The sequence below is a fragment of the Lissotriton vulgaris genome, chromosome 5 (genome assembly GCF_964263255.1).
Source record: "Lissotriton vulgaris chromosome 5, aLisVul1.2, whole genome shotgun sequence".
NCBI classification, from domain to species: Eukaryota; Metazoa; Chordata; class Amphibia; order Caudata; family Salamandridae; genus Lissotriton; species Lissotriton vulgaris.
The window spans coordinates 650,265,205-650,283,342 of record NC_141693.1 but is presented as its reverse complement, the minus strand read 5'-3'; positions in this window follow the sequence as shown (position 1 = coordinate 650,283,342).

Here is an 18,138-nt window from a genome sequence, read left to right as displayed (position 1 = left end):
TCCCCCTTGCATCTGCTCATTCCTTCCTTAATCCTAGCATCTGGCTGGGGTTCACAAGGGTAAATTTGTAAATGACACTGGGGTCCTCACCTTCCCGTGAAGTCCATTATTTATGACTCCTCCCCCTGCTCTGGATTTCCTGTGCAATAGGATACTGTACTCCCAGGAGAGCTGGTCAACCCCAGGGGCTCTTTATCACCTCCTCAAGGAAGCCTGGCCAATCCACATAAGTCTGAACAATCAGGACGGACCACTGGAAGGCTGAAGCTGGACGTACAAAGAAGGAAGTCTTATAACTTCTTGTATGTACCTTTTAGGAGAAATTCAAAAATATCATATTGTTAGATTCATTAATACCATTCTGGGAAGTCTTTGAATGTTACGTTTAGCCTTCTCCTATCAAGAGTTATTAGTGAATAACTTTCTGCCATGTTAACCTATGTGGCAGGGATTTGTAATGGGAAAAATGACTTCAGCCATTTTTCCAGTACCAGGGCTTATATAAACTTATTTTATAAGTAGCCTGCCTATATCTACAGGACCCCCACCCCTGGTTTGCCTAGGGGAGGCTTTAGGGGTTTTGAATATGCAGAAATATTGCAGATCCTCCCTCCACAGTGCTCCTAGCACCAGCCGAGTTTGTGCAGCACTTTCTCAGAATGTGGGGAGTGAAATGTGCAATTTCAGTCAATCCAGGGAATGTAAAACTCATTTTGTAAGGGTCCACCTTATAGGTACCTAACTCTCCCACCCCTGGGATACCTAGGGGTGGGGAACCCAAATATGCCCAAACATTGTAGATTATCCATTTTAAGTCCCCCAAATGCCAAAGTCGAGTTTGGGCACAATTTATTTTATAAAAGCAGTCCTGAAACACAGGGCTACTTTTAAACTGACCTCAGGTTCAGCAGAGCGCACATGCAAGTGAAGAAAAGGGCTGATGGCCTCTAAACTACTATGCCCTATTATATACTAGCGACTGAGAGGTAGTTTCAATTCCCCTGCCCTATTATGTATTAGGGCCCTATGGGGTAGGTCATGTCAATCACAGAGGTACACCAACCCATAGTGTTCTCTAGTGTATGTTGGTATTTTCACTGTATTCTAAGTGTCTTTCAGCATAGCATTGGACCTAGGCCTGGTTAGGCAGAGCCCAGGGTCAGTCAGAGTCAGTTACCACCAGTACCTGTCAGTAAAAAGTTGGGGGGTACCCATGGCACAGGATGACTTTGCAACAGAGTGGAATCGCATTTGGTTTACAGACATTGTTATCTTTCCTGAGGGAGAGAGAGGGCCATGTTTGGAGGATATGACCTTTGGTGGAGGATTTGGCAATCTATGGGTCCAAAGGCGCATAGTTGGTGGATATGTCAAATGTGCAGTCCTGTGATCTTCATTGTTGTGTCTTAATAAAGATATAAAGGGGAAGGGCTGCTTATGGACCTGCTGATTGTATTGTTAGAACACTCCTGCGAGGATAGCATTTGCCCCTTGCACAGTACAATGGGGAAACTCATCTCCCATTTCTTATCAGCAGAAGGGCTGAGGGTGTCACTGTGGTGGTAGCAAGAATCTCTTCCCACATTGTAGTTTTGGTGTTAAAAAATGTGTCACATTTTCTCAAAGTAGAAATGAATAGCCTTAATTTACAAAAGGATGCACCCTTTTGAGATAATACGTTGAGAGGGACATCTGGAAGATGACACATTATGTCCTGGAGCCAGAAAGGAGAGCGAGGTTAAATAGAATGTTGGCATCATCAGTGAGAAGTGAGGAGTCAGGTAATGAGCCTCCAGGTTGAGTTGACATTGCAGGAGTTTTTTGTTTGTGTTTTTTTTTAAGCACAGCTCAGTAGATCTACAGAAGCACGCTTTTGGGTGTGATGTGATGGAGCAAGGATTCGCACATGAAGCGACTTGCTTGTACTCATGAACCTCGAATAACGTTAATAAAGTAACCAACCTGTTAGTTTTTACTGATTTTGCACATTTTACATTTACATCGGGTGTCCGAGCGAAGCTTGCTTATGTGTTTTACTAACCGTAATACGCTTGCATCTAAAATGGCTGCTACCACGCGAGGGTTTCTACTGCGCCTGCGTCTGTCATACTCACGTGACATGATGTATTCTTTGCTTTGGAGGGAATCTGTCGCATCTGCGTACTAGTGTTAATATGGCTGTTCTATGTTCTCACATGCAAGAAGCTTGCACTGCTGCTTTTGCTAAGCTGTTCGTTCTGCCTAATCCTAATGCCATAGTCGAAATTAAGATAATGGGTATAGAGTAGAAGTTCATGGTATACAGTGTATTCATTTATTCTGTGTTCTAAAACGGTTTCCTTTTACTTTTCATGTATCTCAATCTTTGGGCCTATCAAGAGTTATTAGTGAATAACTTTCTGCTATGTTAACCTATGTGGCAGGGATTTGTAATGGGAAAAATGACTTCAGCCATTTTTCCAGTACCAGGGCTTATAAAAACGTATTTTATAAGTGGCCTGCCTATATCTACAGGACCCCCACCCCTGGTTTGCATAGGGGAGGCTTTAGGGGTTCTGAATATGCAGAAATATTGCAGATCCTCCCTCCACAGTGCTCCTAGCACCAGCCGAGTTTGTGCCGCACTTTATCAGAATGTGGGGAGTGAAATGTGCAATTTCACTCAATCCAGGGAATGTAAAACTCATTTTGTAAGGGTCCACATTATAGGTACCTGTCTCTCCCACCCCTGGGATACCTAGGGGTGGGACTACCTAATATGCCCAAACATTGTAGGTTATCCATTTTAAGTCCCCCAAATGCCAAAGTCAAGTTTGGGCACAATTTATTTTATAAAAGCAGTCCTGCAACACAGGGCTACTTTTAAACTGACCTCAGGTTCAGCAGTGCACACATGCAAGTGAAGAAAAGGGCTGCTGGCCTCTAAACTACTATGCCCTATTATATACTATGGACTGAGAGGTAGTTTCAATCCCCCTGCCCTATTATGTATTAGGGCCCTATGGGGTAGGTCATGCCAGTCACAGAGGTACACCAACCCATAGTGTTCCCTAGTGTATGTTGGTATTTTCACTGTATTCTAAGTGTCTTTCAGCATAGCACTGGACTTAGGCCTGGTTAGGCAGAGCCCAGGGTCAGTCAGAGTCAGTTACCACCAGTACCTGTCAGTAAAAAGTTGGGGGGTACCCATGGCACAGGATGACTTTGCGACAGAGTGGGATCGCATTTGGTTTACAGACATTGTTATCTTTCCTGAGGGAGACAGAGGGCCATGTTTGGAGGATATGACATTTGGTGGAGGATTTGGCAATCTATGGGTCCAAAGGAGCATAGTTGGTGGATATGTCAAATGTGCAGTCCTGTGACCTTCATTGGTGTGTCTTAATAAAGATATAACGGGGAAGGGCTGCTTATGGACCTGCTGATTGTATTGTTGGAACACTCCTGCGAGGATAGCATTTACCCCTTGCACAGTACAATGGGGAAACTCATCTCCCATTTCTTATCAGCAGAAAGGCTGAGGGTGTCACTGTGGTGGTAGCAAGAATCTCTTCCAAAATTGGGGTTTGGTGTTAAAAAATGTCACATTTTCTCAAAGTAGAAATGAATAGCCTTAATTTACAAAAGGATGCACCATTTTGAGAAAATACGTTGAGACGGACATCTGGAAGATGACACATTATGTGCCGGAGCCAGAAAGGAGAGCGAGGTTACATAGAATGTTGGCATCATCAGTGAGAAGTGAGGAGTCAGGTAATGAGCCTCCAGGTTGAGTTGACATTGCAGGAGTTTTTTGTGTGTGTGTGTTTTTTTAAGCACAGCTCAGTAGATCTACAGAAGCACGCTTTTGGGTGTGATGTGATGGAGCAAGGATTTGCACATGAAGCGACTTGCTTGTACTCATGAACCTCGAATAACGTTAATAAAGTAACCAACCTGTTTGTTTTACTGATTTTGCACATTTTACATTTACATCGGGTGTCCGAGCGAAGCTTGCTTATGTGTTTTACTAACCGTAATACGCTTGCATCTAAAATGGCTGCTGCTACGCGAGGGTTTCTACTGCGCATGCGTCTGTCATACTCACATGACATGACGTATTCTTTGCTTTGGAGGGAATCTGTCGCATCTGAGCACTAGTGTTAATATGGCTGTTCTATGTTCTCTCATGAGAGAAGCTTGCACTGCTGCTTTTGCTAAGCTGTTCGTTCTGCCTAATCCTAATGCCATAGTTGAAATTAAGATAACGGGTATAGAGTAGAAGTTCATGGTACACAGTGTATTCATTTATTCTGTGTTCTAAAACGGTTTCCTTTTACTTTTCATGTATCGCAAAATTTGGGCCTGGGAGGTGCTATTACTCCATTTTGAAAGTCCTTCTGCGCATGACAAGCTGCAGAGAGGAGCCGAACTTGTTGTCATTGAATCTGAGCCAAAAGACAGTCACAGCCAAGATGTGCCTGGGAAGACTATTTCTGACCCTGCAAGGAGAAGCTAAACTGTATACAATGTATTTGTCAATAGAAAACCCATTGTTAGGTGGCATGAATATGTCATATGAAAAATAAATTGATGGACGGGAACGTAAAATTAATATTCAACACTGAAGTATCAGGATTTAGTGTGGTGTGACAACCTCTCCTCCTCCTTTGTCCAATCGAAATTGGGGATCCTTACACTTGCAACATTGGCGGGTGGTCCACTGACCTGGAAAACAGTATAACTAGGGGAGGCTTAGTTAGCTAATTTGTCCGACTTGTCCGAATAGCTGACCTGTCACTGACCCAACGCACTCAATAGGTGACCAAGAGCAGAGAGCTGCGGAGCACTCTGCCAGAAGATTTGCTGACCCAATCGGGGTTCTGGGAAGCTGGGTGCTGGCGAAGCACTTTGTTGGTGAATTCGATAACCCAATCGGGGTTCTGACGGATAGCCTTAGAGAGGAAGTAGCGCAGGCGTTGCAACTGAACTGCGGGTGCTGGTCTTTACCTTTGGTGGTCCTGTCCTGATCCAAATCTGGTTTATTCTAATCTGCACCTGCTGGCCTACTGGCGACTCTATCCTTCTTTGCGGTTTCTGTCCTTAAACTGACCCATGGCCAGGGTTTGTCTTCACACCATTCTAGGTAAATATAAATCTGTGTGGGTTCGTCATTACATATCTTTTCTCTCTTTAACTTGTTTTTTCGTTAGCGATTTTAATTGCATATGTTCCTTTTTCTCTTACCCTTCCCCGTAGTAATGATAAATTGTTTTCCTGAATTAATAGAATGTTCCACTTTTCTTACCTTCCTCTTAGTTGAATGCTAATCGTTTTCATGATTGTGTAATAGGTTTCCTTTTCCACCCTCCCTTTAAAGTGCTTAAGTTTAGTTATTCGATATATTAGCGTGTTCCATTTTCTTACCTACCCTACAGTTATATGGTCAAATTGGGTTTTTGTGATTGTATGATTATGTTCCCTCTTCTTACCCACCCTTTGAAATTTGCTTAAAGAATGTTCCTTGTCTTTACCCACCTTTAGGGAATTCGTGTTACTGTGATTTATAAATTAGCATGTTCCTTGTTTTACCTTCCCTTTAAGAATTACTAAATGATTGGCATAATATATATTTTGCATAGCTATACATTTTTTCTAATACTCTTTATTGACAGTCTTATTGCTTTCAATCTTTGGATCATGGCCATTGATGAAATTTAGATAGAGAGTTTACAACTTTCCAGAGTCTGTGGTTATTATATGAGTGCAAATGTTATTTTACCTATTATGCTAACTCCCTGATCCATTAGGTTTTATAGGTACCCGCGACATGGATTTGGTAAGTCAATGGTATAGGATCTAGTAAATAAAATAAACTGGTAGTAGAGTGAAGGTTACCTGGTTCAGTAAATGAGCAATTGATTATGGGACCATGTGAGTATGGTAAAATTATAGTCGGGTGACCTGAGCGCTCTATCAGATGCTTTGTGAAAATATTTGTACCCAAATTACTAAGCCACGAGCTAAAACTGAACGCATCTTACAGCTGTGTTTTGGATATTAATCTCTCAGGCATGCACAATTGTTTCTGTTGTATCAAGTTTAAACTGAAACTTTTGAAAATTAAGTTATTTAAAAAAGGCTGCTAGGTCTCGGTTAAAAAGTATGTTTGCTTGTTGGATAGTCCAACTAGCAAACAAACGATCCTGTACATATGGATATAGGCTCGTCTGAAGGATAGTTGTCTTTTGGTTTCAGGAGGTGCCGTTTTCCATATACCTCTAAAAAGGTCATATCAGATACAGTAAAATGTTTCGAAACAATAAGTAACACATGCACCTTGCTGCCACACTCAGAGAAACCCTGAAACATTGTTTAAGCTCAGTTAGTAAATAATGAGAATCTGGCCTCAATGCTTAGCTAGTAACAATGAGATGTTTCCAATGTTCTTCTTTCTTCATTAACTACCTCTCCCATGAGCATGCTCATTCATACATACACTACATACAGACTATAAGCCTTATTTTATATAAAAAATATTTCTCCTCCTTTATTGAAAAAAAGATTGTACAAAAACCTTTAAAACCCAAATCAATACATAAAATATTGTTGCAAGGGAGGACAGAATTCAGGGGCATATTAGCAAGAACCTCGCTAAAATGATCGCCGTTTTAGTGGCAGGAAACTGCAGCTAAAACGGCGATAATGGGCTTGCTAATATGCGATATAGAATTCCAATAGAAGCCCAGGTCAGATGTGCAGAACATCTAACCTGGGCTTCTATTGGAATTCTAAAACGAATATTAGCAACCCCATTATCGCTGTTTTAGCGGCAGTTTCCTGCTGATAAAACGGCGATCATTTTAATTAGGTTCATATTTGTTTGTCTATGTAACATTTTTCAGTGAACACATTTCTTTGTAATACAAGTCACACAAACCTATTTCCAATTACATGCATTTCATTTGCCAATACTGTACGAATGAAACATATTTTTTTGTGTCTCTAATAAAAACATACATACAAAATGTACAGATTGAGGAAAGATTTTTAAGAACAATACTATATAAAAAACAGTTGTTGATGCAGCGTTTTGGTGGATTGTAATGGGTTGACACCACCTTCTTCAGGACAGACTCTTAAATTAAAAACAGTATTGTTAACTTGAATTTTTTTTATTTTAATTTTGTATTCAGATTCATGTTATATGATTCTTCTCTTCAATACAATTCAATCCCTATGTGGTTGGGGGTTCTCCTCCAATGATGCTGATAATCTTTAGGTTCCGGAAGGTATGGTTTATTCCTAGAACCCACAAGGTGTTATGAGGCTTTAACCTTCTTTATAGTTTACAGTTCTGTCATGGGACGTGTTACTTTCTCCGCTCACTGACCTATCATTCTTAGCCACCCCCTGTGTAGATTCTCAATCTCAGTGGCGCGCACAAATGGATACGTGTTGTTTGGGTGAAAATCCACCGCCTAGTGATCATCCTAATGCCGGTAAACAGAGTTCATACCCGCATGCGAGACAACGCATGCCATCACAACGCGTTGTTACAATGACCGCCTTGTTACATCACATACCATTAAAAGGCAAGTCGGAACAATGACTTGCATTGTAGGGGGCAGAAGGTGTTGGATTTAAAATCCAGCACCTTCCCTACTGTTGCACAGACTGGAGTTGGAATAGTAAATTATAATATTCCAACATCCAGAGCCCCCTACAGCAAGTCATTGTTCCGACTTGCGTTGTAAAGGTATGAGATGTAACAACACGGTTGTTGTAACAACTGCGTTGTAATGACATGCATTGTAAATGCATGCAGAATAACATCCCATTTTCCTTAATGCTTAGCTTACATTACTACATGGGACATAGACATAGAGTTTAAAATAGAGCTGGGTGTGAACTCCTCTCCGTTCGTGAAATTTGCAGTTTTTTGCACTCCATGCTTCGCGGAGCTTGCGGAGTTCTGGAAAAACTCTGGAAATTTCACATAGCAAAGATTTTTACTTGCTCCCGCTTGCCAACTGTAAGTTGGAAAGCATGAGTGTGAAAAAAATCCAAAGCTGGACCACTTCTCAGCAAGATTACTCAATGTGGGAAGTCACGGTAGGTTGCTACGGCTCGCTTTGAGAAACCTTCCTTTCGCATTGAGGAAGCTGTCGCTCGAGTAGAACATTTACTTGATCAACAGAAAGAAGCAGTGCCCTCTGGCACTGCACTTGATGCCATTTGTGATGATTTTACTGTGTGGGACAAACACCCAGTGCTAAAAGTCAGTGCAAACTGTGCGAGGTAATGCACTCTGCCGCACTCAGAACCCGCCTAGCTTAGCAGAGTTTTTTTGTCACTTTTTGGAGTTTGTTTAATGGATCTCCACGAACTCCGCCCAGGCCTAGTTTAAAGGTCAGCTGGAATATGAAGAACAGAAATTCCACAGGGCTGGTACTAGTCTGTGTACTCCAGTGAGAAGAGCCCAGTAACTGTGAGGAGAATCAATTGACTGGCTCACAGGTGATACTAAAGTTCCCATACAGACATAAGGAATTCCTTGAGCAGGGAAGTTGTGCTTGCTGATTGGTTCCCTTCTGTGTCGCACCCTTTAAGGGTCATTGGTGGCCAACAAGTGCATTGTTTGGTGATGTTCACTTTCCTGTGGGACAATAGCGAATGACCTTATCTGAGATCGCAAGTGAGAACTCTACACTGTTAATCTTCATCTATGTTGGCTACTGAGATTGTACCCACTGCATCAGGGTATGTTAAATAATGACACTGCCCTTTCACTTAATGGTTTGATTTCTAAATCCATCATAATTTGGTGAAATCTATGAATGTACTTGGTATTTATGAGATGCACTGCAAGCACGACAAAAAGGAGGGTAAACGTGGATTCCAAGATAAAGATAACAGAATTCCAAAAAATAGATTTTATGTCTAGGCTGCACCAAAAAAGTGAGGCATCATTGACACAAAATCTTAGTAAATCAGGGCCGTCATTTTTATCATAATGTTGATAGCACGTTATGTTGCCATAAGGTATCAAGCACGTGCAGTGAGATTGCGTTAGAAGTTAAACAAGTATATATAGATATATAAAGCATGCACTTTCTCCCTAAACCACAGCTCTCTTATCTCGTGACAGATTTGTAATGTATACTTTAGGGTTTTAGAGAACAGTTTATGCACTACAGTAATCGGTTTAAATTGACGTTTACACTTAAATGTAGCCGATGTAATGTTTTCCTTGCATGATAGCATGGATTGAAAAGGAATATATCTGACATCTCAGATTGCTATGTTCTCAAGGGCCTGAAGCTACTGAAAGGCTTATTGAAAGTCCCTGCTCATATAGGACATTAAAACAGTCAATTTCAAGAGCCTAGACTCTTCATTGGGATTGTGGAAGGGAGGATAGTGTTGAATTCATATTTGGACGGAGTTTATTGTTTTATTGCCCTACTAGGCGGGTATGTCTGCTTCAGGCTGTGCCATTATAAAATAACAATACAAATAATGGAGTCCTAACATAGTCAATTTTCGAACTTAGGAGCAGATTTGTTAAGTCTACTAAGGACAAAGCCATGGTGCATTCCCTTGCTGCCACCCAAAAGCATCCATAGTTCTTCTCAAGCCAGAAGTAATTGGTTGTGGCATATCTGGATGACAAACGCTAATTCATTTTTTCTTCTGTTTACAGCAACTTTGATAATGTTGCACAAAGGGTAAGACAAAAAAAGCTACGTATCTACAAAGAATTGACAGTGTTTATTTCCCCCTACAGCTGGAGCACTTTTGGCGGCCATGCGCCAACACAGACACCCTTTCACCATAGTTTGGCCTAGGCATTTGAGCGTTCAAGAACTGAGTTTGCAATAGATGTGGGCTCAGCTAGTTCAATAGAACTTTACCTAAAAGTGCTCAGTCTCCTCCGCAAAGTTTGTTGTGCTGTGTTTTGTTGTATATACGATTATAAAGCATTCATAAAGAACATTTATGAACGCTCCTAGCCAGTACATTCTGACTGCATCATAGCTTACTTGTAATACTGTTCAGTTGGGTTCTCAGTTCTCTTAGTAGCAGGAGTTCAATTCCTCTGGGCAGCAGTGCAGTGGATAAGACTGCTGATGATTTTGAGGAAGTCTGTGGAGGCATCACTGACAGCCAGGAACTCTTACTGCTTTCTCCTGCCTTGCAGGCGTGGTCTGGGTGAAAGCTACGCCTTCCAACGTGTAGAGGGCCCTCGCCATGACATGGTTGGAAAGGTGCTGCAAAGTAAAGAACATGGTCCTTGCTGAGGTCTGTGGGAAATTGGTCCTGAGAATACCCAGGAAAATGTGCGGTGCCCTGTTTTGAGTTTTCAAGAGTGGCACAAGGGTGGTCCACAACACAGTTGGATCCAACCTCACCCTCATTCCCTTTTATTGTTTTTATTCAATACACCATGTCACAAGCCCATCACCCATGCAGTATTTTGCAATACAACAGCAACATCCTTACAAATGTCTTCTTCCAACTGAAATTACTTGTCTGATAAATTGAATCTTCTCTCTAACAATCCTGTTAACTCCTTCGACCAACCCACTGTCTTTTGGGTAAAATATACATTGTGTGTTGGAGCTCAATGCCACACTTCTCCAGAAACAGCTTTATAGACGGTGAATATAATTGTACCCCATTATCTGTAAAATTGTTTAAGGGCACTCTTCATCCATTCAATACCCCTCAAACATTTGTATAGTGTTATTTAGGTTCACTTTTGCAGCACACGCCAGCTCAAACCATTTAGCTAAGTAATCCACCATTACTATGATGAATCAGTTCTCCCCCCTCTAACTGTTCTTTAGCCCAACTGTGTCAAACATTTTCTCTTTAAACACTGTTCCCATCACCTTCTCTGGTTCCAGTGGCTTGCTGCAAAATGCTCGCACATTGTCACTCTAGGCATGTGGATAGTATTTTGACACCTTGATTTATATGCTCATCTTTTGTAATCCTCCAACATTTTGTCTTTCATGTTTCAATGTCATGCTATATCCCAACGTTTTTTCCACACTATTTGCATGAATATTCTTGCGAAACCATCTGCAACACCTATCTCTTTATCGTATGCAGTCCTGGATCATTAACTGTCCACAGCCCTTTAACAATATTAAACCCCTTAAAAATTTGCACTTTCTTAGGGCACTCTCTTACAATACAATCACGTGTCACCTCTGATTTATGACCCTCATTCATATCCCCTTTCCAATCTTCACCCATTTATGTTTCTTCAAAACTTTCTTTGTGACTGCTCTATGCCATTCCATTAGCTTCCATACCTAATAACACATCTGATCATTGAGAGTCCTTGAAAAGTATGCACTTCATTAACACTTCCTGTTATGTAATGCAGTGTGAAATTCATGGCAGCTTCATGTTTGAAATTCAGAATGTAGTTCCTCCCAAAATATTTACTATGTTTTGCAAATAGAGCTGCTGTGCTGTACTGTGTTGCATCAAGGATGAGAGAAAAATAGCACTAGATACTAAGATGTGGCATTGTTTTGCCATCCTTAAGCAATTTTCTCACTTTGCATGCGTGCGGTGCACTGTAGTACACATGCAAAGTCTGAAAAGTTTTGAGAAAGAAAACTTTTAACAAACCCTACACCTGCCTAGAGGAGGCTTAGGTTTCTTGTGCAAAGGTCTGCCTACCAATGTTAGTAGATAGCGTTTTGCATTAAAATCCATAGGTGGTTGCTTGGAAACGCCCCCTTGATTCAAAATAGCACACATTAGCTCACATTTGTTCTTTTTAGCAACTTTCAAGTTCAAATCAGGATTTGAGCTGGAAAGTAAATCTCAACACAAACTTTTCCACTGGGTGTTGATAAATTTCCCACCACATTTGTCGACTAATTACTTCCAGCTATTTCTAGGAATATCAGGTAGAACTTACATATTTACCAAAAGCATGGCAAACTCAGCATGACAGAAAGTTAAATTAAATATATGTTTTGCACTTTAAATATCAATGGTAGGCATCTAGCCCAGAAGGAGGAACATATTTAAAGAAAAACATGAAGATCCAGATTTGCTAACACTGTGCACACTGTTCATGTCACAAACGTGACGCGAACCCTGCCCAAAGTGTTGTGTTGGAATTTACTTTCCAATGCAAATTAAGATTTGCATTTCCAATTTGACACAGTTACACAAAGTAGAGCTAGGTACTATAAGCTACTTTATGTGAAATAGAGGGATTGTGGATGGTACATGGGATTTCCAATTTAGCCAATAATGGGTTTTGACACAAACCCTGAACTATTAACATGGATTGACAGTGAATTGCAGCTAAAAACTACACCTCCTTTAGCAGGCATAACCAGGGCTGGACTGGGAACCCAATGCAGCCCTGGCAGTTTTGTCAGACCAGCCCCCCACCCCCTCAGGGGGCTGGGATTGTGTGCAAGTGTGAAATACAGTAGCTTTTTTCCCTGGGGGCCGATAGTGCAGCACTGCTGCAATACCGGCACCCAGTAACAAAACCGCCCCCCTACAGCTGGAAACCCAGCCCCTACCCTTCCAGCCTCCCGGGGAAACGCCTGATGCTGCTGCGGCCAATTACGGCCCTGGGCATAACAGTACAGCAACAATTTTAAATCTCCTAATTTTTCCAACTTTGCATGTGTTCTGCACTGGTCAGCACACCTACAAAGTGGAAAAGTATTAAAGAATAGTTTTTGTGCTGGAGGGGTTAACTTACAGTAGAAAACTTTAGCTTGAAATAGTGCATACACCCTTGCACTAGAGAGTAATGGTGTGTGCGTTGGCATGGTAGCATAAAGTGCGCTGGCGCTCCGGGAGAGAAAAACACATCAACGTCTTAGCAGATATGGTGCTCTTTTTCTCTCATCCTCTGATGCAGCACAGCAACTTTGGTATTTGTGCTGCAGTTCACTAACATGTAGTAAATCTGCCCCCAGGGTACACCTGTCTCAATTAAGACTAACTCACAGGCAAGAAAAGGAATGACTACAGGAACATTCAATCCCTTTTGGACAGAATAATACATGTAGGTAAAGGCTAAACAGAAGTCTGGTCATTAGAAAACCCTTTCATATGGTATGTAAGTAGTCAATGATTTTATTTCAAGTAACAAACCTCTAAAACCAAATTAGAAGACTTTTCAGTAAAATTTCAATAAAAGGATACAAATAAATCCAATTACGTGCATGCCGAAGGAAAGTCATTGATTAATAGTGAAGTCTATTTGTACAAGATAATAACAAAAAACGTGAGACTGCAGAATCAACTTTGATAGGTGGTTCCAATTTACATAAATGTAAAATATGATTCGGATTACCGGTGCCCACACTGCCTAGCAATTCCCGAAGCTATTTTGCCCTTAGTGTAATGTACAATGGACAATGGCGTAAGAAAAGCATTTCTTCCTCACCCAAATTGGTGTATTAAGGACAAAACAAAAACATCTCAAACTTAGGGATGTTCTTTCATATTAGAAATATATGGGTCAAGGAACCCCCAGGGGCTTTTATGTTCTAGTTGCACTGATGGCAGGTCATAAACTTGGCCTTTTCTTTTGCTACTACCTAGATGGAAAAGATTGTAGGCAGGACCATGACTGTGGCATAACTATCTGACATATTAGGGTTTCGACACATCTAAATCACCGCAATAAAATGGCCCATGATGTCCAGAACATCAATCACACAGGCTCTATAATGATTAGCTCTAGGGTTCCTCACACCCTACCCCAGTAAAGGAGGAATCACATTTTTGTTCACAATATCAAGGCCTGACAACAGAAGGACAGAGTGTGCACTTAGCCGTAGGTGTAAAAAGTCCAGGAATATAGACTCCATGTTGTCATACCTCGAGACATCCCCAGGAGAGACAATCTGTGCACCAAATATGCAGGGGCGTAGGTTCAGGGGGGTGTCTGGGGTGTTACATCCCCCCCCCCCTGTAATAAATATATTTTCTGATAAATAGTTGGGTACAAGTGCTTTCAGCTGGATATGCTGAGGTGTCTATTGGATTTCGCCAGAGATTTTTTTACACACACAGAGACAAAAACTCATACACACTCAACGGGCCCCATTCACAAAGGCAATCTAAGACAAAAGTCTAACTTTACAACTTTTGGTATTCAAGGAGATCATTTGCGAGCCGTGTTTTTACATCTGCAGTCGAGCCAGAATCTCCGGCCTGGACCGTAGTCTCTGACTCAAGCTGTACTGTTCGGCTCGGACCTGATAAAGTGTGATCAATGGGCCAGGATACAAGTTTTGCAGAAAGGAACATTAGGAATATGTGATAAATGGTATAGGAGGTCATTAAAATCAGTTTGGGCAGAGAAAAAGTGAGGCTGGACACTAAATCATATCCCAGAAAAATGTGCTCCTTTTGGACACTGAGGGGAGCCCAAATTGTGGACTGCATATACCATAATGCATAGAAGCAAACTTTTCTGGGATATGAGGTAGTGTCCAGCCACACTCTTTTCCCTGCCCAACCTGATTTTCGTGACCTCCTCAACCATTTATCACAGGTTCGTAATGTTCCTTTTTTGTTTATCGTTGTTTATTTAGCAGCGCAAGTCATCATTGATACTGCAGTCACTCATTTATTCGCTAATCATACAATATCGTGTACAACTCCCACTCATAATACTACATTCACGTTTTGTGATTGAAACGAAGCAGACCTTAGGTCCCTCAGAAACAGCGTGCCCCACAGAGCTGTGACAAGTTGTTGAAAGACGAGTGCGCTGCACGATTCTAGCAATGCCAAACGAGTGTTTTTTCCATGTAGAACAGTCAAGACAACCAGTTACCGAAAGTGTGATTTCTTTGCTTCCCTTGTACTCTCATTTAAATTCACTGGGAAATTATGTAGTGTCAGTAGGAAGATTCTAAAATAGAGGACGATGCCAATGATCCAAAAGGCAGTCAAAACAGAGCAGGAGGACGGTACATACAGCGGCAGCATGTGCACGAGAACTGTATTACATGAGGCAGCAATAGGCAAAACATGCTGCGTTTTCAACATTTATGCAAATGACCGCTTATCTGTTACATAATGTGCAGTTTTCTCCCCTAACAGAGTAAAAAATGCATTTTCGGATATGGAAAAATCTGTTAAATTGTACCATTGAGAATCGACGTCCCCTGTTCAGAGCACATCACAATGGACCCTTGCTTCTTGATATAAGGTGTAAACGCTTTAACTTTTGGGTTTATTGACACAGAATAGAAGATGCTAATTGATAACCGTCTCAATAGCCCTCACTCTATCCACGAGGTTCCTAAATGCTGAGATTTGAACCCGTGACCACAGGGTCAATCAAACATTTCTGGAGTGGATGTCTTAGATCACAGTTGTGTTAAATATTATGGTGCAGATTTAACAATATTTTGAACCAGATGTTCATCACAAGAGTGACATAAACCGATGGAAAGTGTAGAAATCTAATTTACTTTTCAATAGCCTTAAAATAACACATGGGAATCCTATGGCTTTTTCACCTTCTTGAGGAAGGTGTAAAGATAGAGAAAAGTTTTCTTTTTTCCAAACGTTCAAATGTCTATGTGTTTTGTACTGTACAGCTCACACACATGATTGTCAAAGATTTAAACTATTTCCAAGCAGAATAGTTTGCACTGGAAGTATACACATTCAGGACAAAAACCTATCCTAGCCCTCACTCACATACATACAGGTGTATGCATCATGCAAGGTTGCCTAAAGTGCACTAGCACGGGGGTGGGGGTGAAATAGGACCGTATCTTAATAGATATGCAGCACAGTGCAGTGCAGCAACTCTGATTAATGCACTGTGATGCATCAAATGCTAGTAAATCTTCCCCTTAAGCTAGATATTTATGTGTAAGGAAGATTGCACACAAGCATCCGAGCAACTGTGCCAGCCTCGTGATTTTCTTCTTTGTTGCTGATATTTCCCAAGCGTTTTCAGCAGTATATGTGCCCTTGGCTTCTGAAAGACCTCAGAATGCGAATTTGGTGTTTCTTGGGAAGACCTTTTTGTGTGCCCTGAGAGAGAGGAGCCCTCCGTTCCCTTCCTCCAATCTCTTTAATCTTTCCTCAACCCTGTCTGCACAATTCCTGGTTGGGGAAAACTATTTATAGGTTTTGTGCTGAAGTAGCTACACTATGGGCTGTTTCTGTCTGGCTTTGCCATGTACACTAAATGCAGCGGCCAGAGGCAGGGAGCCGTTTTTGAGATTTTATTATGTGCTTGAAGTGTGCACAATTGTTATATGCATATTTGTTTCAATATTGATCATGAACGTTGAAACACATGCATAGGGTAAATTCTTGCAGTCACAGTCAATGCACTTGTCTTTAGAGTTACCATTAGCTGATCACAAGCACTCAGTTTTGGCTACCTCCAGCACCGACAACGATCGAGAGGCCAGTCGTCAGTCATAGCTGACCTAAAATTCTATGGGCAGGCTATCATTGCCCAGGGTCTCACCCCTTATAATCTGGTTCAATGACAGTTTTATCTTCTAAACCAAAAGTGGCTTCTCCTATTCGAGCCCCTGCTACCTATTAAGGTGGGGCAATTGTATCGGATCCAGGTACACCCCTACCATGATCTCTCCTCCCTATATGGGTCCTGGAGGGACAATTGTAGTGGTCTCTAAACGTGGCATTTATGCCTTACTTGGTGTGGTACGTTGATATCCGCCCACTGGGTGCAAAGTGCATATATGGGGGATGTGATCTGTTCCAAATGAAGTAGCTCCGGTAGTCCCATGACCCGTATATTTTACTGATGGGATCGTCCCTCAGCATCATTGCCTTTCATCTCCGAAAGTGTACCTCTTTCTGAAGTTTGTTGATTTTGGAATGTACTTCCACCACAGAGGGTCCCATCGATGCCATTGCAGAATCAGTTATGTTTGATGAGTGTTTGAGTTTCTTGTGGGCTGCTCAGAGCAAGCCACATCTATCACTTATGCATCAAACCTAGGTTCCAAATCAGTCTGCATGTCTCAGACTGCCTGCAACAGTGCATCGAATCTCGACATATGCTCCTGCAGGGTTTTTGTGACCGTAGGTGTTGGGGGGTACAGTTTCCATAACCATGTGGCATCAGTCTGTGAGGGGGCGGGAGGGGAGAAGTAGCAGTCTCCCCCCCGTGGCCAAACAGATAGTGTTTCAGTACGCTGAGGAGCAGCAGTTCATGGTTTTCACTGTCATCTACTGCCGCAAACAGTGCAGTTGTCCTCTTCCTTGGTCGCTGGTCCTCTGGTTTCCTCTCAACCAGTCGCTCTCCACCTTTCACCCACTCTAGGGGGCTGTGGTGTAGCCTCGGATGTGCAGGGCTAAGTATTAGTTGTAGGGAGTGGGTCCCCTGCCCCAGTGGCTTTATTACACTCACTCTGCTGCTTCCACTGCCCAGGCCTGGGAGTACCACACAATCAGGTCCGCTAACAACCAACAGGTCGTTGTATGGGCCACTCCCTCCTGGGGGCTGCCACCACGTTTCAAGCCTGGGAAACCCCTGTAGTAGCTCACAGACATAGCTCCAGTGGGACCCCCAGGCCAATTGGGAGGGTCACCTGTTGCCCAATATAACTGTAACTGGGGCAACTGGCCAGAGATATTTACAGCATGTCTGGTCTGGTCACCATCTTGGTCAAGGTCGGTCTGTTAGGGGTAAGCATGGGCGAATTTTGCGAATCTCGCGTTCGCGAATTTTGCGGATTTTGCGGATTGCGAGTTCGCAAATCCGCAAAATTCGCGAACGCGAGATTTCGCGAGAAATCGCAAAATTCGCCCATGCGAACTCGCAATCCGCAAAATCCGCGAATTCTCGCGAATTTGCGGATTTTTTTTGTGTTTGCGCGGGTTTCTGCCAGTTCGAGAGGGTTTTGTACAATTTCGCAAACGCGAACTTACCTGTCGGGTCGCAAGTTTTGCGAACTTGTTGTTTCTACGTGTCCAGCCTGTTTGGGACACTCTTCTTCATCACTGCCACTCTCTGTCACCACTGCCACTCTCTGACTACTCATGCCACCCTCTGGCCCACCCATGCCACCCTCTGTTTCATCACAGCACCCTCTGGTTGTCCAGTGTACATTATTGTGGCAAAGCAAAGCACACCTTCCCTGCCTC